This window comes from Marmota flaviventris, chromosome 9, assembly GCF_047511675.1.
Source record: "Marmota flaviventris isolate mMarFla1 chromosome 9, mMarFla1.hap1, whole genome shotgun sequence".
Lineage (NCBI taxonomy): Eukaryota > Metazoa > Chordata > Mammalia > Rodentia > Sciuridae > Marmota > Marmota flaviventris.
The window spans coordinates 58,104,542-58,125,958 of NC_092506.1; the positions used below are offsets into that span (position 1 = coordinate 58,104,542).

At 35.8% G+C, this 21,417-nt stretch overlaps 2 pseudogenes; both read left to right on the forward strand.

The window, feature by feature from the left end:
• The first annotated feature begins 1,759 nt into the window (after positions 1–1,759).
• LOC114098552 (olfactory receptor 56B2-like) lies at positions 1,760–4,594 on the forward strand (annotated as a pseudogene).
• Positions 4,595–20,167: 15,573 nt separating this feature from the next.
• Positions 20,168–21,329, forward strand: LOC114098553 (olfactory receptor 56B2-like; annotated as a pseudogene).
• The last annotated feature ends 88 nt before the right edge of the window (positions 21,330–21,417 follow it).

Genomic DNA, 21,417 nt, shown 5'->3' on the forward strand with positions numbered 1-21,417 from the left:
TCAACATAGAGAGATAAGGGAAGAAAAGGGAAGGTAATAGGGAGTGAATTTGATTAAACCATGTTATAAGCATGTACAATACATGACAAAATGAAACAAACTATATTGTATAATAAAAAAAATTTGAAGTAAATTTTGAAGACAGAGATCCATGTGATATTTAGCACGTTTTAGAAATAGCCTAAGTAACTCAGTAACAACATCGAAACCAAAAAGAATATATGAATCTACAAATGTGAATGATTGAAACATTCTGTACTTAAATACTTTTCTATCTGTATCTCACAAGGCCTTAAATACAAAGAAATTTCTTGAAAATGCCATTAAAATCATGATTTTTATTAAAAATAACATGATCATTCTCCCTTCAGTGTTCATATGCTCATGTGAAAACATGCACATAGGTACATGCAAATGAAATTATTTTACTTTTTTATGTATTATCACACAGGCCATAGAAAGCTCTGCAATCTTTTTCCTCTTCCGTAGAGTAATCTTGTTTACACACCAATGCTGTTATATACTTCAGGATATATAAGATACATTTTCCTTTAAAGGCTCAGTTTAATTCTACAGATATCAAAAGATTTAGACAGTGAGTACCAGGCATGTATATACTGTAGATTCTGATATGTTTTGAACAAGACCCAGAATAGCTAGATAAGATCATTTTCATCTCCTTGTTTTGTCATTCAGAAATGAGGTGTTAAAGGACACGGGAAAGGAGTACTACTTAAAAAGTATTTTTTGTTGATATTAGTAGATACATTGGTGAGAGATTTTGCTAATGTGCAGAGCTGCTTTGAATATATCCTGACTGATAGCTTTTTCTCAGAAATACATTTTTGATTCCACTCACCTAGTTCAAACACAGACAGCATTGCGAAGATTGCTTTTGTCTTTGAAAATGTTTACTTTTTACAATTCTTAGATTTCTATTCAGTGCCACTTTTCATAATGAGTGTGAATATTTGTTTTCCCTAGACAAATTGACACTATTAGAAATGGTGGCAATCAGGTATAAATTGAAATGGAAAAGAACCAAAGTAATGCCATTTTGTTATGACCTGACTCCATTTTATGGTTGCTTAACAGGTTATTTTTTCAGCCTCCTGGATCTCTGTTGACAGTACAGTAGGACTTTTCTGAATCCCTGACTATGGCCATGATATAGAACAAAGATGACTCTGAAATGTGTAATCAAACAATTTTCTCATGTAATCAAAATATCTGTCTCAACAGACTCTTTCTGACCTATATGTGCTCAATTGTTTTTGTGATTTTTGCCTTTATGAACTCTATACTTCCAAAATTCAGGTGCTGGGAGTTCTTTGAGGTGCTAGCCTGCTCCCAGCCACTTGCCAGGCATGTTCATTAAAGGACTTTTTCCCCCTTTCTATTTGGCTCAATATGTGTGGTGGATTGTAATTCTCATGCACTCTGTAATAGCATCACCCATGATAAGAAGACATAGCTAGAAAAGCGTTGATAATTATGGTCAGAGCCCTGTTGCTTCTTACCTGTCCTTCCTTGCCCATCCAGAGCAGAATCTCATTAAATTGTTCTTTTCTACCCAGACTTAGGCATGACTCTGTTTCACTCATCTTGGCAGAAGTGACTAGAATGAGCCCACTGTCACGTGGACAGAAGAACTTGGGTTGCAAAAATTGACTATGATCAAGTGAGGAAATAAACTTACCATTATGGGCTTTGAAGTGAGAAAAAACACTAGATGCTTTCAAAATAATACTTTGTGGTGATGCTCCTGTTCAGAGTTATTACTTCAGTGGACCTAACACAGAATAATGTGAGCCCATTGTCCCTGCAGAAATGTAAAGTCATATGGTATTAAAAGCATTTTAAATGTGCTGTAAAATGTCTAATTTAATTTGTTCTTAGTTCTATATTATTTGGTATCAGTTTGGATTTTTAACCCAGAAATTTAAAAGAACATTGAAGATGAAATATAGACTTTTGTTACAATAAAACCAATATTATCAATTAAAATTATAACTATAAAGTGTGATGAGGGACATAGATAGGATATTTAGAGAGAGTTTGGAGATATAAACTCTTGAGAATACAACACAGTTCACCCCAGCTACGTATATCCTATTATCAACTCATGGCATCTATGTTTTCCCACTAGTCTGTGTTACATGAACACATAATAGTTAAGAGTTGACTCTTAAGTCGAATTTATTGAGAGAGTGTGTTATGATTTGTATATGAGGTATCCCCCAAAAGCCCATGAGTGAGAAAATGCAAGAAAGTTTAGAGGTGAAATGATTGAGTTACGAGAGCCTTAACCTAATCAGTACATTAATCCCCATAATGGGGATTAACTGGGTGGTAAATGTAGGGTAGGGTGTGGCTGGAGGAGGTGCATCCCTGAGGACTTGGCTACGGAGTAAATATTTTGCTCTTGGTGAGTGGAGCTCACTCTCTGCTTCCCAGTGCCTTGTTCCCTATGCCTTTCCTCTGACACACACTTCTGCCATGATGTTCTGCCTCCACCCAGCCTAGAGTAATGGAGTCGACCATCTATGGATTGAGACTTCCAAGACTGTGAGCCCCCAAATAAACTCTTCCTCCTCTAAAATTGTTATCATCAGCTCTTTAGACAACAGCAGAAAAAAGCTAAGACAGAAATGAACAAGTAAAGATTGTAGTTTTTTCAGCAATTAGTGACAATGTTGAAGATAAGAGATAGATATATTATACTATTTCATTTATTTTGTAGATATTTAAAAATTTGGAATAAATTTTTTCTATAAAAATATAAAGGTCATCTACCATTTTAGCTCTTAACATTTTGCTTACCTTTGGGGAGGAGAAAAGGAGAATACAATTTTCAGGGAGCATAAGAGAAGCTGGTCTGTTTCTTGCTAAAGAAGTGTTTTTACTGTGCACAGCTGGGATATACCTCAGCATTGCAGTGATTGCCCAGAGTGTGTGAGACTCCAATACCATTTAAATATTAACTATTAAAATTGCATCTCAATGTATAGCTTAATTCCACCATAATTAATTATAACATACATGTTTCTTTAAATTTGTATCTCTACACACATACAACACACACACACTCACACACTCTCACACACACACTCACACACACACGTACCTAATATCTCAAGTACATAACTTAAAAAAAGTTACTATGTAACCTCCAGCAGCAGAAGTTTCATACATAAAAACCTTTATTGTGTCTTCACTTTACATCTCTAAAGCAACCAATTCATTAGCAAACCTAAACCTCACAGTCAGACTGTGATATCAGATCACCTTCATCTTCTGCTGCTATTGCGACCTATAACATGAATGATCTTTAACACAGTCCTGATATTCTCTAATAGTCAGTTCTTTAATTAGAAACATGGAAAAAATATTACCTGATTTATGGAATTTTAAAATGGTTTATAGAATAAATGAATGGATTGTGTCTCCTATTAGAGTTACTTTTTTTCATAAGAAAGAAGTAAAAATAAGTAAGTGAAAGGATGAGAACATGAAAGAGACTAAATTCTCCTTAATATTATGATCCTGGGTTAGACAATTTCCAACACTCTCACACTGACAGTTAAGAGGTGTAACATTCACCTTTTTTTTTTCTTTCTATTACTAAAGGATGTTCCAGGATCTCAGAGATTCCAACAGACCTCAGTTCCAGGTCTCTGAGTTTGTTCTGATGGGATTCCCAGGCATCCACAGCTGGCAGCACTGGCTCTCACTTCCCCTGGCTCTGCTCTACCTCTTAGCCCTTGGGGCCAACATCCTGATCCTGACCACCATCCACCAAGAAGCAAGTCTGCATCAGCCTATGTACCAATTCCTGGGCATCCTGGCCGTGGTGGACGTGGGCCTGGCTACCACCATCATGCCCAAGATTTTGGCCATCTTATGGTTTAATGTTAAGGCCATCAGCCTCCCTGAGTGCTTTGCTCAGATGTATGCCATCCATTGTTTTGTGGCCATGGAGTCAGGCATCTTTGTCTGTCTGCATGGCTATAGATAGGTATGTAGCCATTTGCCGCCAATGAGATATCCATCAATCATTACTAACACTTTAATGATCAAAGCAACTATGTTCATGGCAACTAGAAACAGTCTGCTTTCAATTTCAGTGCCCATCTTAGCTGCTCAGAGAAATTATTGTCTTCATAATCAAATTGAGCACTGTTTTTGTACTAATCTTGGAGTCACTAGCCTCTCCTGTGATGACAGGAAAATTAACAGTATCAATCAGATATTTCTGGCTTGGACTATTATGGGAAGTGATTTGGGTTTGATTATTGTATCATATGTTTTGATTCTTCAGTCTGTACTGAAGCTCAACTCCAAAGAAGCTGCATCCAAGGCCCTAAATACCTTCACTTCCCACCTCATCTTAATTCTCTTCTTCTACACTGTCATTGTTGTTGTTTCTGTCACTCATAGTGGAGGAATGAAACTTCCCCTCATCCTAGTTCTACTCAACGTGCTACACAATGTTATACCCCCTGCCCTCAACCCAATGGTGTATGCCCTCAGGAACAAGGAGCTCAGGCAGGGTTTATGTAAGGTGCTTGGGGTGAATAGCAAGGGCAACTAACATGGAGAAGACATGCTTCTTATTTTCTCCACATAGTTATCCATTACAGTCTTCAGTGACTACAAATACTAAAAGTCAATAATGGGATACAATAGCATCTTTTCAGTTTTCATAGGGAAGCTGTGGCAGCAACTAAAGCTTCTGAACAAGACATGTGGAGATAATATTTGAGATCTCTGTATTACCAGCAAAAATCTTATGATAAGAGTAACAAAATGATGCTATTTGTTTCAAGATATCCAAAGGGAAGATGTGAAGAGTTTACATTTCGTTATTTTTTTTTTAATTTTTTATTGTTGGTTGTTCAAAACATTACATAGTTCTTGATATATCATATTTCACATTTTGATTCAAGTGGGTTATGAACTCCCATTTTTACCCCATATACAGATTGCAGAATCACATCAGTTACACATCCATTGATTTACATGTTGCCATACTAGTGTCTGTTGTATTCTGCTGCCTTTCCTATCCTCTACTATCCCCCTTCCCCTCCCCTCCCCTCCCCTCTTCTCTCTCTACCCCCTCTACTGTCATTCATTTCTCCCCCTTGTATTATTTTTCCCTTTCCCCTCACTTCCTCTTGTATGTACTTTTGTATAACTCTGAGGGTCTCCTTCCATTTCCATGCAATTTCCCTTCTCTCTCCCTTTCCCTCCCACCTCTCATCCCTGTTTAATGTTAATCTTCTTCTCATGCTCTTCGACCCTACTCTGTTCTTAGTTACTCTCCTTATATCAAAGAAGACATTTGGCATTTGTTTTTTAGGGATTGGCTAGCTTCGCTTAGCATAATCTGCTCTAATGCCATCCATTTCCCTGCAAATTCTATGATTTTGTCACTTTTTAATGCAGAGTAATACTCCATTGTGTATAAATGCCACATTTTTTTATCCATTCGTCTATTGAAGGGCATCTAGGTTGGTTCCACAGTCTTGCTATTGTGAATTGTGCTGCTATGAACATCGATGTAGGAGTGTCCCTGTAGCATGCTCTTTTTAGGTCTTTAGGGAATAGACCGAGAAGGGGAATAGCTGGGTCAAATGGTGGTTCCATTCCCAGCTTTCCAAGAAATCTCCATACTGCTTTACAAATTGGCTGCACCAATTTGCAGTCCCACCAGCAATGTACAAGTGTACCCTTTTCCCCACATCCTCGCCAGCACTTGTTGTTGTTTGACTTCGTAATGGCTGCCAATCTTACTGGAGTGAGATGGTATCTTAGGGTGGTTTTGATTTGCATTTCTCTGACTGCTAGAGATGGTGAGCATTTTTTCATGTACTTGTTGATTGATTGTATATCCTCCTCTGAGAAGTGTCTGTTCAGGTCCTTGGCCCATTTGTTGATTGGGTTATTTGTTATCTTATTGTCTAATTTTTTGAGTTCTTTGTATACTCTGGATATTAGGGCTCTATCTGAAGTGTGAGGAGTAAAGATTTGTTCCCAGGATGTAGGCTCTCTATTTACCTCTCTTATTGTTTCTTTGGCTGAGAAAAAACTTTTTAGTTTGAGTAAGTCCCATTTGTTGATTCTAGTTATTAACTTTTGTGCTATGGGTGTCCTATTGAGGAATTTGGAGCCCGACCCCACAATATGTAGATTGTAGCCAACTTTTTCTTCTATCAGACGGCGTGTCTCTGATTTGATATCAAGCTCCTTGATCCATTTTGAATTCACTTTTGTGCATGGCGAGAGAAAGGGATTCAGTTTCATTTTGTTGCATATGGATTTCCAGTTTTCCCAGCACCATTTGTTGAAGATGCTATCCTTCCTCCATTGCATACTTTTAGCCCCTTTATCAAATATAAGATAGTTGTAGTTTTGTGTATTGGTTTCTGTGTCCTCTATTCTGTACCATTGGTCCACCCGCCTGTTTTGGTACCAGTACCATGCTGGTTTTGTTACTATTGCTCTGTAGTATAGTTTGAATTCTGGTATCGCTATACCGCCAGATTCACACTTCCTGCTTAGCATTGTTTTTGCTATTCTGGGTCTTTTATTTTTCCATATGAATTTCATGATTGCTTTCTCTATTTCTACAAGAAATGCCATTGGGATTTTAATTGGCATTGCATTAAACTTATAGAGAACTTTTGGTAATATCGCCATTTTGATGATGTTAGTTCTGCCTATCCATGAACAGGGTATATTTTTCCATCTTCTAAGATCTTCTTCTATTTCTCTCTTTAGGGTTCTGTAGTTTTCATTGTATAAATCTTTCACCTCTTTTGTTAGGTTGATTCCCAAGTATTTTATTTTTTTTGAAGATATTGTGAATGGAGTGGTTGTCCTCATTTCCATTTCAGAGGATTTGTCGCTGATATACAGGAATGCCTTTGATTTATGTGTGTTGATTTTATATCCTGCCACTTTGCTGAATTCATTTATTAGCTCTAATATTTTCTTTGTAGACCCTTTTGGGTCTGCTAGGTATAGAATCATGTCACCTGCAAATAGTGATAATTTAAGTTCATCTTTCCCTATTTTTATGCCTTTAATTTCTTTCGTCTGTCTAATTGCTCTGGCCAGTGTTTCGAGAACTATGTTGAACAGAAGTGGTGAGATAGGGCATCCCTGTCTTGTTCCAGATTTTAGAGGGAATGCCTTCAATTTTTCTCCATTCACAATGATGCTAGCCTGAGGCTTAGCATAGATAGTTTTTACAATGTTGAGGTAAGTTCCTGTTATCCCTAGTTTTTCTAAAGTTTTGAACATAAAGGGATGCTGTACTTTGTCGAATGCTTTTTCCGCATCTATCGAGATGATCATATGGTTCTTATCTTTAAGTCTATTGATGTGGTGAATAACATTTATTGATTTCCGTATATTGAACCAGCCTTGCATCCCATGGATGAATCCTACTTGATCATGGTGCACAATTTTTTTGATGTGTTTTGTATCCGATTCGCCAGAAATTTATTGAGGATTTTTGCATCTAGGTTCATTAGAGATACTGGTCTGTAGTTTTCTTCCTTTGAGGTGTCTTTGTCTGGTTTTGGAATCAGGGTGATGTTGGCCTCATCGAATGAATTTGGAAGAACTCCCTCTTTTTCTATTTCCTGAAAAAACTTGAAAAGTATTGGTATTAATTCTTCTTTAAAGGTTTTGTAAAACTCCGCTGTATACCCATCCGGTCCTGGGCTTTTCTTGGTTGGTGGTCTTTTGATTGCTTCTTCTATTTCATCCATTGATATTGGTCTGTTCAAATTGTGTGTATCCTCCTGACTCAGTCTGGGCAAATCATATGACTTAAGAAATTTATCGATGTCTTCACTATCTTCTATTTTATTGGAATATAGGTTTTCAAAATAATTTCTAATCGTCTTCTGTATTTCTGTAGCATCTGTTGTGATATTGCCTTTTTCATCCCATATGTTAGTAATTTGAGTTCTCTCTCCTCTTCTCTTTGTTAGCATGGCTAAGGGTCTGTCTATCTTATTTATTTTTTCGAAGAACCAAGTTTTAGTTCTGTTAATTTTTTCAATAGTTTCTTTTGTTTCCACTTCATTGATTTCCGCTCTGATTTTAATTATTTCTTGCCTTCTGCTACATTTGCTGTTGTTTTGCTCTTCCTTTTCTAGGGCTTTGAGATGAAGTGTGAGCTCATTTATTTGTTGGTTTTTCCTTTTTTTGAGGAATGACCTCCAGGCGATGAATTTCCCTCTTAAAACTGCTTTCATTGTGTCCCATAGATTCCAGTATGTTGTGTCTGTATTTTCATTTATCTCTGAGAATTTTTTGATTTCCTCCTTTATGTCTTCTGTAACCCATTGATCATTCAGTAACATATTGTTCATTTTCCATGTGATGTAGGATTTTTCCTTCCTTCTTTTATCATTGATTTCCAGTTTCATTCCATTATGATCAGATAAATGCATGGTATTACCTCCACCCCTTTATATTTACTGAGGGTTGCCCTATGGCATAATATATGGTCTATTTTTGAGAAGGATCCATGTGCTGCTGAGAAAAAAGTATATCCACTTGATGATGGTTGATATATTCTATATATGTCAGTTAAGTCTAAGTTATTGATTGTGATATTGAGTTCTATAGTTTATTCAACTTTTGTTTGGAGGATCTGTCCAATGGTGAGAGAGGTGTGTTGAAGTCACTCATAATTATTGTGTTGTGGTCTATTTGATTCTTGAACTTGAGGAGAATTTGTTTTATGAACGTCGCAGCACCATTATTTGGTGCATAAATATTGATAATTGTTATGTCTTGTTGGTGAATGATTCCTTTTAACAGTATATAATGTCCTTCCTTATCCCTTTTGATTAACTTAGTCTTGAAGTCGATTTTATTCGATATGAGGATGGCCACCCCTGCTTGCTTACAAGGACCGTGTGCGTGGTATATTTCTTCCCAACCTTTCACCTTCAGCCTGTGTATGTCTTTTCCAATCAGATGTGTCTCCTGGAGGCAGCATATTGTTGGATTTGTTTTTTTAATCCATGTTACCAGCCTATGTCACTTTATTGGAGAGTTTAAGCCATTAACGTTTAGAGTTACTATTGATATATGGTTTATACTTCCAGCCATGTTTGATTATTTATCTTTTTTTTTTAATTTAGTTTGTTTCTCCATGATTAGCTTTCCCCCTGCCCTCTGTCTTTACTGAGGCACTTCCCACTGATGGTTTTGGTTATTGTTTTTCATTTCTTCCTCGTGTAGTGTTTTGCTCAAGATGCTTTGCAATGCTGGTTTTCTGGCTGCAAATTCTTTTAACTTTTGTTTATCATGAAAGATTTTTATTTCGTTGTCGTACCTGAAGCTTAATTTTGCTGGATACAGAATTCTTGGTTGGCATCCATTGTCTTTCAGTGTTTGAAATACGTTGTTCCAGGATCTTCTCGCTTTCATTGTCTGTGATGAAAAATCCGTTGTTAACCTTATTGGTTTACCACTGAATGTAATCTGCCTCCTTTCTCTTGTAGCTTTTAATATTTTCTCTTTGTTCTGTATATTGGATATCTTCATAACAATGTGTCTTGGCATTGGTCTACTCCGATTTTGTATGCTCGGTGTCCTGTATGCATCTACAATTTGTATATCCGTTTCCTTTTTTATTTCTGGAAAGTTTTCTGTAGTTATTTCATTCAGCAGGTTACTCATTCCCTTGGTTTGAATCTCTATACCTTCCTCTATCCCGATGACTCTTAAGTTTGTTTTTTTTTATGTTATCCCATATCTCTTGGATGTTTTTCTCGTGATTTTTTACCAGCCTTTCTGAGTTGGCTAGACCTTTTCAAGATGATATATTTTGTCTTCATTATCTGACATTCTGGCTTCTACTTGCTCCACTCTGTTAGTGATACTCTCTTTTGAGTTTTTAATTTGGTTTATAGTTTCCTTCATTTCTAGAATTATTGTTTGATATTTTTTCTAATCTCTATCTCCTGATAAAGATGCTTAACTTCTTCTTTTATCTGTTTATGTAATTCATTTTCAATGTGTTCTTTCACTGTTTGAATTTGCTGTCTCATATCCTCTTTAAGGTTCCATTCCATCTGTCTAAGGTATTCCTTGATTTCTTTATTTGACCATTTTTCTGATGCCTCTAGGTCCTCCTGAATATTTAGGCTGTCCTGCATTGTTTGTACTCCTTTTCTTCCTTGCTTTTTCATGCTGCTCATGTTACTTCTTGTTCTGTTTGACTGCTGAGTTACTGTTTACTCCTATAAATTTATTTGATGTTTGGGAGGAAAGGTATTAGAGGGGAAGGGAAGAAGTCACTAAAGAGAATGAGAGTAAGCAGGTAGAATTCAAGGAAGGGGGAATAAGAAAATTGAAAAGAAATGAAAAGGCAAAAGAAAAAATATAGAAAATTAAAAAAAGAAAAAATAATTTAAAAAATAATTAAAAAATAAAAATTTAAATTTAAAAAAAATTAAAAAACAACAACAAAAAAATGAAAATGAAAAACAACCCAAATTTAAAAAAAACAATTAATAAATGCAGTCTTAGAGTTTGATTAACTTCTCTTCCAGTAGGTGGAGCTGTGCCCACCGGGCCAAGCTTCTCCTCTCAATACGCAGGAACCAATCACTGTGCAGCAGCTCCTCCTCCCAGACTGGGCAGGTCTACAATCCTGAGTGTCTAGGGCCTTCTCTTGTGTCTAGTCACTTCCCCACTTTTCCTCAAGCCAGGCCCCGCTCACCAGTGACGCTCACCACAATACTGGCTACACACCAGGTTTGTTGCTCCCGGGAGCCCTATTTTCATGAACGACTGGGCACACTCTCCCTGTTTGCCATTCCCTCACACCCTAAGTTTGTAGAGCTTGGGGCTGAGAACCCTCAGCAAATTTTGCTTGCCCTCCGGTAGCCACGCCCCCGGTAGCTGGTGCAAGAGACCTCAGTTGTCAGCACTGGTGGGAGCAGTAGCAGAGAGTTCCATGCCGCGGGTCCCGCGCCACTCCTGATTCCCTCGGTCTGGCTATCACGCTCACGGGAGAGCTGGGAGGGGCCCTTAAGGTTTCCCCGCTGTGTGGAGAGGGAAGGCTAGGGGGTTACACACCTGTCGCCACTGGTTTCAATGAAGTTATCTCCTCCGCCACATTCTGGTGATGTCAGTTCTCTGCCATGGTGGTATCCCATGCAAATGGCGACAGTTCGTTCCCTTTGCCGGGTGACCAATGCAACGGGTGGGTCCTGACGGTCTCTCCCAAGCCCCGTTTCAATCCTGTGGCCACTGCCTATGAAGGCTCGGTTGGCATTAACCTCCATAGGATCAGAAGGGCTGACCAGTTGTTTCAGCGGGATCGTTTAGTGCTGAGTCACAGCAGTTTGTCTGCGAGAAGCAGGCGAACAGGAGCTTGAATTCAGCCGATCCGGGCTTGGTGTGTGTTCTGAGAGGCCCAGACTGTTCGCCCCAGATCCACGTCAGCTCAGCATTGCCTAGTGATCTTGAGCAAACAGCATTTAGACGGATTATGACTCCCTATGCCCGCACAGCTGAAGAGGTCAGAGACCTGATCTCTCCGCGCCCGCCGCCATGTTGGATCTCTCACCTTTTCTTTATGCATTCACCTATCAACAGACTCCAAGACTCGTTAAATAACTTGGCTATTATGAATTTCACTGTTATAAAAATGGATGTGCTCGGGCTGGAGTTGTGGCTCAGTGGTGGAGCCCTTTCCTTGCATGCATGAGGCACTGGGTTCAATCCTCAGCACCTCATAAAAATAAATAAATAAACTATGTATTGTGTCCATACATCTAAAAAAATAGGTATTCACTATGTGTCACTATAGTAGGAATATCTGTAGTATGCTGACTTTAATTCTTTTGGATAATTACTGAAGAGCAATATAGCTGTGTCATACAGTGATTCTTATCCTAGTCTTTTAAAAAATGTTTTATTAGTGCATTATATTTGCACATAATAGTGGTGTTAATTTTGACATAGTCACACATGCATGGAATGTAACTTGCTCCACTTCAGTTCCCAGTATTTTCTCTTTCCTTTCTCTCCTTCATTCTCTTGTTCACTTTCATCTACTCTATTGGTCTTCCTTATATTTGTTTGTTTTTAAAGTGATGATTTATACATATAAACAAAAATAAAATTGCATATGGTATATTTACTTACATGCATAGCTTTATTTGGTCATTTCATTACTTTTCTTACTCCTGCTCTCTTCCCCTCAATCCCTACCTCTACTCCACAGATCTTCCTTGTATTTTCATGGGATTCCTCCCACAAGCCCACTTTTTCCATTATTTTCCTCTAGTTTTTCTGTGTATTGAAGAAAACATTTGACCTTTGACTTTTTGAGGCTGGCATATTTCACTTAGCATGGTGTTCCATTATTGGCCAGCAACTGCTATAATTTCATTCTGTTTATCACTAACACTCCATTGTGCATACATACCATATTTTATCTTTTCATTTTTTTTTTGCTGTTGAGATGTAAAATTGTATCATAGATGTGAAAACTTTAGACCTTTTCTCAGTAATTGTAATGATGATAGGTCCCAGCATTTAACTCTGATGTGTAGATCTAACATCACTGAAATCATGTGTGAAAACAAAAACTTGTACATGATTGTTTATAGTAACAGTATTAGTCAAAATTGGAAGCATGCTATATATAATAAGTTTTCGAATGAATGAACAAATTTAGATATATTTATCTGTACAAAACAAGATTATTCCATCAAGAAATAACTGTGAGATAAAAGATTTCAGTTTCACTATATTCACTATTTTGCTATTTGTGATGTATCCTAACACATCATCTTGTAAATCTTGATATACACAATAAAACTTCATTTTTAAAAGTTTGATTCAATTAAGGGGTTAAGGGCTTGCTAAATACTACAAAATCAAATCCAAACTTTAGTACAGTAATAATTCAAAATAATTAAAAAATAAAGGAACCAAATGAACAAAACTGACAAAGTACTGTACATGCTACCCACACACTTATTTCTATACTTTTTTCCACATTTTTAATTGTTGTAGTGGAGTTGTACATAATGATGGGATTTGTTGTTATGTACATGCACACAATATAACCATATATTTTGGCCAATATCACTCCTTAGCACTTTGCCACTCCTTCTCTACCTATGTGGAAACCCCCCACATTTCTTTTCCTTTTTCCTCTGTACCTTGCACATGTGAGAGAAAACTAACAAACTTTGACGCTCTCATTTTGGCTTATTTCATTTAACATAATGGTCTCTAGTTCCATCCATTTTTCTGGAAATTACATAATTTTATTTTTCTTTATGGCTGAATAAAATTCCACTGTGTATACACACCACATTTTCTTTCTTGCTTCATCTTTTGATGGACATCTAGGTTAGTTTTATAGTTTGTATTGTTATAAATATGGGTATGAATGTGTCACTATAGTATGATGACTTTAATTCTTTTGAATAACTACTGAGGAGTGGTATACATAGGTCGTGTGGTAGTTTCATACCTAGTCTTTTGAGGAACCTGCATACTGATCTCCATAATGGTTGTAGTCATTACCATCCCATCAACAATGTAAAAGTGTTCCTATTTATCCACTTACTCTCAGTATTTATTATTATTTGTATACTTGAAAACTGTCATTCTGACTAGTGTGAGATTAAACCTCAGTGTAGTTTTGATTTTCATTTTCTTTTTTTTAAGATAGAGGGGGGAGAGAGAGAGAGAGAGAGAGAGAGAGTTTTTTTAATATTTATTTTTTAGTTTTTGGTGGACACAACATTTTTGTTTGTATGTGGTGCTGAGGATCAAACCTGTGCTGCACGCATGCCAGGCGAGCACGCAACCGTTTGAGCTACATCCCCAGCCCCAAGATTTTCATTTTCTTAATTGCTAATGAGTTGAATATTTTCATACATTTATTGACCTTTCACATTTCTTTTTAAAACTGTCTGTTTACTTCATTTCCCAATTTACTAATTGGGATATTTGTTTTTTGTGGTGTTATGGGTTTTTTTAGTTCTTCATTTATTCTTGATATTAATCCTCTGTCAGAAGAGTGGCTACCAAAGATATTGTTTCCATTCTGTACATTCTTTCTTCATATTCCTAAAGGTCTCTTTAGCTCTGCAGAAGTCCTTAATTTTGTTTAAATGCTTTCATTTGTTCCTTTTAGTTACATATTATAGTACAGTATATTTTGGCATATTTATACAAACTTGGAGAAGTCCTTAGTTTTATGTCATCTAATTAATCAACTTTTGACTATTTCCAGAGTTTAGGGCTCGTACTGAGAAAGTCATTGCCTGTTTTATATACTGGAGTGTTGACCCTACATATTCTTCTAGGGGTTTTATAGGTTTCTGGTCTAATTCCTAGGTCTTTGTTCTACTTTGAATTGATTTTTGTGCAGGATGAAAGATAAAGGTCTAGTTTCACTCTTCTATATGTGGATAACAAGTTTTCTCCACACCATTTGTTTTTAAAAAATGTCTTTTTTTCAATGTATGTTTTAGGTACCTTTGTCAAATTTCAGTAAAAAAAAGTTTACCTGTACTTTTTATGAGTTTCTCTGATGTCATAATATTCATCATCAATCTCACTTGAAAATAAATTTTTTGAAAACCAGAGTCCATGTTATCTAATGCTTTATCTATTTCATAGTTATGTGCCTGCTTTGGGGGGTACTAAGTACTGTAAACTTATGAAACTATAAATGAATAAAGAAACATATGAATGCATGTGTGTGTGAGTGATTAAAATATTCTATACAGAAATGCTTTTCTTCCCAACAGACCTTAAGCAGAAACAATCTGAAATAATAGGAAAATCATAGATTTTCATTCAAATTATCTTGTGTTCATTCTCATTCCCCTCCACCTACACATGGCCACCCTCAAGCATATGTACTGACATAGGCATAAGAAATTATTCATGTATTAATGTGATATCATGCAGCCAGTAAAGATAAAAAGCAGCCGCTCTTTTCCTCCTTCCATGTGAATTATCTTGAATTGTATTAGCATCTGTGTCTTGAAGCTGCTAAATATCCCTTTGGGGTTTTTGTGTAAAGGCTTACTTCAATCCTACAGATATCAAGGGATTTAGATATTGAGGGCTACACATGTATAAATGTTGCAGAATTCTGATTTTTTAAAATACCCTACCCTGTTTGTTTGGACCAGATTGTATTCAGCTGACTGGTTTTTCATCCAGAAATTAGGTAATAAAGGGCCTGAAAAGGCAGACAAAGTAGTGTCAAGATTCTTTTTGTTGTTGTTAATAGCACACTGAAGAGAGATTTTGTTCATGTGAACACTGTTTGAGTATATAGAGTATATACTAAGTGATTATAATGTTGTCAAAATGCAAATTGATTTCCACCACCCAGTTGAAGGCATAAATTTTGTAAAAGATGGGTTTGTCTTGGAAAATATTAATTAACCAAGTTCTCATATTGCAATTCAAGGTGACTTTTCATGGTGATTGTGAATATCTATTCTTTCCCTGACCAAAGAAGAATAACTGGATGCTAGAAGACAGGTTAAATTATCCCATGGTGAGTTAAAGTAGCTAGAGTGGAGTTTGTGACAATTTTAGAACCCTATTACTTCTTCCCTGCATTCACTTGTTACTCAAAAGAAAAATCTAATTTATTTGCTTCATAGCAAGTCTCTCTAGAGAATACTTATGACTATTTCATCCACTTTTGATGGCAAAACTGATTTAGATGAGCCCACTACCAAAAGATTTGACCATGGGTTGTAAGGATTGAGGATGATCAAGTGTGAACACAAACTTATTGTTTTGAATAAAATTGTTATGAATTCAGACTACATACTGTGCTATTATGAAGACAGACTATAGATGCTTTGAAAGTTGTGTTTTCTATGGTGATATTTGCATTTATGGTTATTACTTCAATGAACCTGCTCACTCATAGCATAATATGAGTCTGTTTTCCCCACAGAAAAGTAAATTCAAACAGTACTGAAAACACTTTAAATTTGTACTGAGACAATCTAATTTATTAGTAGTTATTGCCACATTGCCTGGCATCAACTTGGACCTTTACTCAGCAATTTGATATGTTGAAGATAATAAATAGATGTTCTCATGTATTAGAAGTTAAAAGCATACTCATGAAGGAATCATGTGGGTCATAAATAGGACATTTATCTCATTATTAGGAAATAAATTATTCAGAATATAGCACAAATCATCTCAAAGATGTATTTCCTATTCTCTACTCACAAGTATTTACATTTCTCTTAATTTTCTACTTGATTTCTATTGTTAAAACAAATATGAGCTAAGATTTGAGCATTCAAATAAATTGAGACAAAGTAATAAATAATGATCTTACATTTTCAGCAATCTGTGACAATTTTGCGCTTAAGAGATAGTGTATAAATTTTATTTTTGTACATATTTAAAATTATTTTAATAAAAGATTGAATAGAAAGGCAAAGTTGATCTACAGCATTAGCTCTTACTTGGCTGCCTTTGAGGAGAAGGGAAACACACAGTGCTGTTCAAGAGCATGACAGAAGAGAGTCCATTTCTTATTCACATGAATGTATTCACTGCTTGTTCATGAAATGAACTTTAAATTAATGTTTTCTGCATCCATTTTTGTGTCCTTTTGATACACATGCATATTTAAACTAGTAAGAATTCATTTCAAAATATAGCTTGTTTTTATAGTAATCAATTATAAGTTATGTATGACTTAGTTTTATATATATCTGCATATACATGTATGAAAGAATTAATTTCATTTTTAATGAAAAATTTTCAAGGAAATTTGAAAAATGTATTATTGAGCACAAACAGTAGATAAAACTTAACAAACCAGACAGAAAAAAATTTTGATGACAAGTTTGGCACATAAGGAAATATTTTCTTATTTTACAAATTCATCTTAATCTGTGTTCATAGTATAAATTACTTGGTTTTTGTTAACCTCGTAATTATGACCATAGTTCTTAACAGTGCTGTAGGATAGGAAACAAAGCATCAGATAAAATGCTCTGATTAAGTAGATTCCCCATATTTCAATTCTGTACTGTGGACAAATACAGCGAAGAAGCCAATTTCAATTTTTCCTATTATTTTACATGTGGGAAATAATTAAACTGATAAACACATAGAATAAAATAATTTGGCACTATCAGCTTGAATTACACTGTGTCAAGCATGTTATACACTGATTCTGAACATGATCTTGAGACAATGTTTCATGTCTTTGGTTTCTAAAATTATGTGACTTTCATGTTTCCTATTAACTTTTTTTTACAAGGTTTTAATGTTTGTGTAGTTTTTGATTGCCAAAAGATCTTTAGATATATTTTGGCTTATGGTTTTGTTTGTATATCTTTTTATTGCATGTCTATACATTTTTGCATATACATTATATAAATTGTATCTATGAAGTATGATGACTTATAAAGGGTCTTAACAAATTGATTTTACTGCCCAAACCAGGACCTTTGATTTGACTGGTTCCTAAATTTTTGCTTTCTTGGGTTTCTTTACTTCTTTCTTTTTTTATGATAATAATTTTTCTGGGCAATGTACTTCTTCTGACAATCTATGAGGTAGACATATTAAATTTCTTGTAGATATTTTAATCTTTCCAAGGAAACAATATATACCTCCTGATTTAATAATTTTTAAAATCTATTATGATATCATATTCATTGATTCATTAATCTTCTCATTAATTCTCAAATGGTATTTAGCTATATACATCATGCCTTGTTAGATGCTGCAAATATAAAGAACATGCAATATGTTCAAATACTATAATTGTGTTTTTATGGGTGATTCAAAACTATAAACAGATAATCAGGTACCATTATATTCAAATAACAACAGAGAGAGATTCCATCAGCCTATATATTCCCTCCTACAAGCCTTCCAATTTCCTAGCTACATGTTGTTATGGTGATCTGAAGTGTGGTCCGCTATCTTCTCCAAAAGAGCTGAGTTTCCCTATGAAAGGGATTATTGAGGCTGGATGTGGTGGGGTGGAGGGTGAGGTCACAGCATCAAGGAAAGAACTGCAAAATCACAAAGCAAAAGAATGTTAGCATGATGTGAATAGGAAATGAGAAATAACAACTGAAGAGAACTCTGATCTGGCAGAATACCAGCAATGTTTCTGGTATAAGAACATTTGTCTTTTCCCTTTAGAAGTTGTTCTTGATCACCTACTTGCCATTTCTGTATATTCCTGCAGGATTCTAACATCTTATTATAACACAAGAAAAGAGCTTTGAGCAATACTCTTATTAAAATATTCATCCTGTTTCTTTGCTGCTTCCAGAAGAAGTTGCCTTCTCATTGTCACTCTTCAGTGCAAAACAGGAAAGTAGGGAAAGAACAGCAAATGAGGAACAATGAGCTATGTCTGATTTGTCCGACAGCCTAAGTAATATAAACTATCTTCTTTTAATGTCTGAAAGTTTATTCAAAGTAGACATTTCAACTAATAATATGTACACATGTACATTATATATGAACAAGGCCAAAGAGGAGGCACTCTAAAAGGAGGTTTGAATCAACATTCATATTTAAGTATGAGATTCACAGTAACTTTTTGTTACTCAAGCCTAAGACGCTCATTGTCATTTCTTTATTTCAACAATTTTTATATTGGTGTGGCTACTTTTTAAAAATAATGAAGTGTTTTTGAAAGACCTGTGAATAGTGCGAATTAAGAATGTCTACAAAGAAGCAAAGGGGTTAGAGAAGAGCACTCAAAATTGATCCTCTCAATGATGCTCACTCATCCACAGTCTTGGCACAGCTTTCCAAAGCCCTTTATTAAGTCTGAGTGAGTTGTCAAAGATAAAAAGATTTGAATATGAACTTTAGAACAAAAGTCTGAATTCATAGTGAAAAATAAGCAGACAATTCTGTACTAACTCTAAAACAAATTTGTGAAAATAAATGAGGAAAACACAGAAATTGTGGTGATAATATATGTTAAAAAATAAATACATTTCTATAATTAAATATTTTTAATAATGTAACTTCATTCATTTTAAGGACAAATGAGGATGTTATTGGGGTTAAGATGAATGTACTCACCAGGTCTACACCTGTACTACATCTTCTGTTGGTTCTATCATTCTAACCACAATATTTTAAAACATTGTGTGTATAAATAATTTTTATTCTAAAAATTTGAAATCTTCAAATAGAAAGAAAATGTGCATGGTAACATCTGGTAAGAACACATAGTGGGGGCTGGGGATGTGGCTCAAGCGGTAGCGTGCTCCCCTGGCATGCGTGCGGCCCGGGTTCGATCCTCAGCACCACATACAAATAAAAATGTTGTATCCGCCAAAAACTAAAAAATAAATATTAAATTTTTTTAAAAAAAGAACACATAGTGGACATCCTTTTTTAATTTTTGCACTAAAATATTAGCAAATGGTTATATTAAAGAAGTCTCTGAAGTATAGAATGTTTTAATATTAGTAAGTCATTTACCAAAGCAGTTATATAAATGCATATATTTTGCTCTTTATTTTTTAAAGTCATGCCCATTTATTGAATCATGATATACCGACTTTAAGAACTAACGATATACCAAAGTTAATATAAAACATTGTGGAGATAATATACTTAAAGAAAAATAAATAATCATTGAAATTTAAAGATCACTGGGGCTTTCAACCTACATTATGTAGCTTTATAGTTGCTCAGCTTTAGGAAGGTATAGAGAGTTTTAGTACATCAGTGTCCTTAGTATGAAGTGGGTCTACTTCTTTGCTTCATACAAGCTTACCAAAATTTAAAAAAGCACATTGGTACTTTATAAATTCCCAAGTACCTGAATGAACAAATAATTCTTTAATGTTTCAGATAATCTAAGTTCCTAAGGAAGTCTACATGCATGAAAGCCTCAAGAAGATCTGGATATTAGGTCTCTGAAGCAACCAACTTATTAGCAAAACCAAATCTCACAGTCAGACAATGATCAGATAATGTTCAAATTGTTCTAATTCAGTGACTTTCTACTTGGAAGGTCATGGACAAAGTACTGATTTTCCCTAATAGTCTATTTGTCATTTATGAGATGAAGGAAAAAAATTGAGCCACATTATGTATTTTAGGAATGAGGCCGAGAATGTTACACTTATCACAGTTCCACTGTTGTAAGAAAAGTAAGTATGAGTGTCAGGATGGGAATAATAAAGATACATTGTCAATGACAAAGAACCATTATCCTGGGTTAGAATTTTCCAGCACTCTCAGATTGATATTTAAGAGGTGTAACATTAAACTTTTTTTCCTTTTACAAATAATATTGACACTGTGGCAGGTTTTCCTTTTTGTTGGAATCTCAGAGATTCCAACAGCTCTCAGTTCCAGGTCTCTGAGTTTGTTCTGATGGGATTCCCAGGCATCAACAGCTGGAAGCACTGGCTCTCCCTACCCCTGGCTCTGCTCTACCTCTTAGCTCTTGGGGCCAACATCCTGATCCTGACCACCATCTACCAAGAGGCAAGTTTGCATCAGCCCATGTACCATTTCCTGGGCATCCTGGCCGTGGTGGACATGGGCCTGGCTACCACCATCATACCCAATATTTTGGCCATCTTATAGTTTAGTGCTAAGGCCATCAGCATCCCTGAGTGCTTTGTTCAGATGTATGCCATGCATTGTTTTGTGGCCAAGGAGTCAGGCATCTTTGTCTGCATGGCTATAGATAGGTATGTGACCATATGCCGACCTCTGAGTTATACATCAATGGTTACTAACCCTTTAGTGATCAAAGCAACTGTGTCATGGCAATTAGAAATGGTCTGCTTTCAATTTCAGTGCCCATTTTAGCTGCTCAGAGAAATTACTGTTCTCATAATCAAATCGAGCACTGTTTTTGTACTAATCTTGGAGTCACTAGCCTCTCCTGTGATGACAGGAAAATCAACAATATCAATTAAATATTTCTGGCGTGGATGGTTATGGGAAGTGATCTGGGTTTGATTATTGTATCATATACTTTGATCCTTCAGTCTGTACTGAAGCTCAACTCCAAAGAAGCTGCATCCAAGGCCTTGAGTACCTGAACTTCCCACCTCATCTTAATTCTCTTCTTCTACACTGTCATTGTTGTTGTTTCCATCACTCATAGTGGAGGGAAGGAACTTCCCCTCATCCTAATTCTACTCAATGTGCTACACAATGTTATTCCCCCTGCCCTCAACCCCATGGTGTATGCCCTCAGGAACAAGGCGCTCAGGCAGGGCTTATGCAAGGTGCTTGGGCTGAACATCAAGAGCAACTAACATGGAGGAGATACTCAGTCTATTTATTTACTCCATATGCTCACCCTTTACATTTATCAATGACTGTGACTATGAAGTAAATAATATT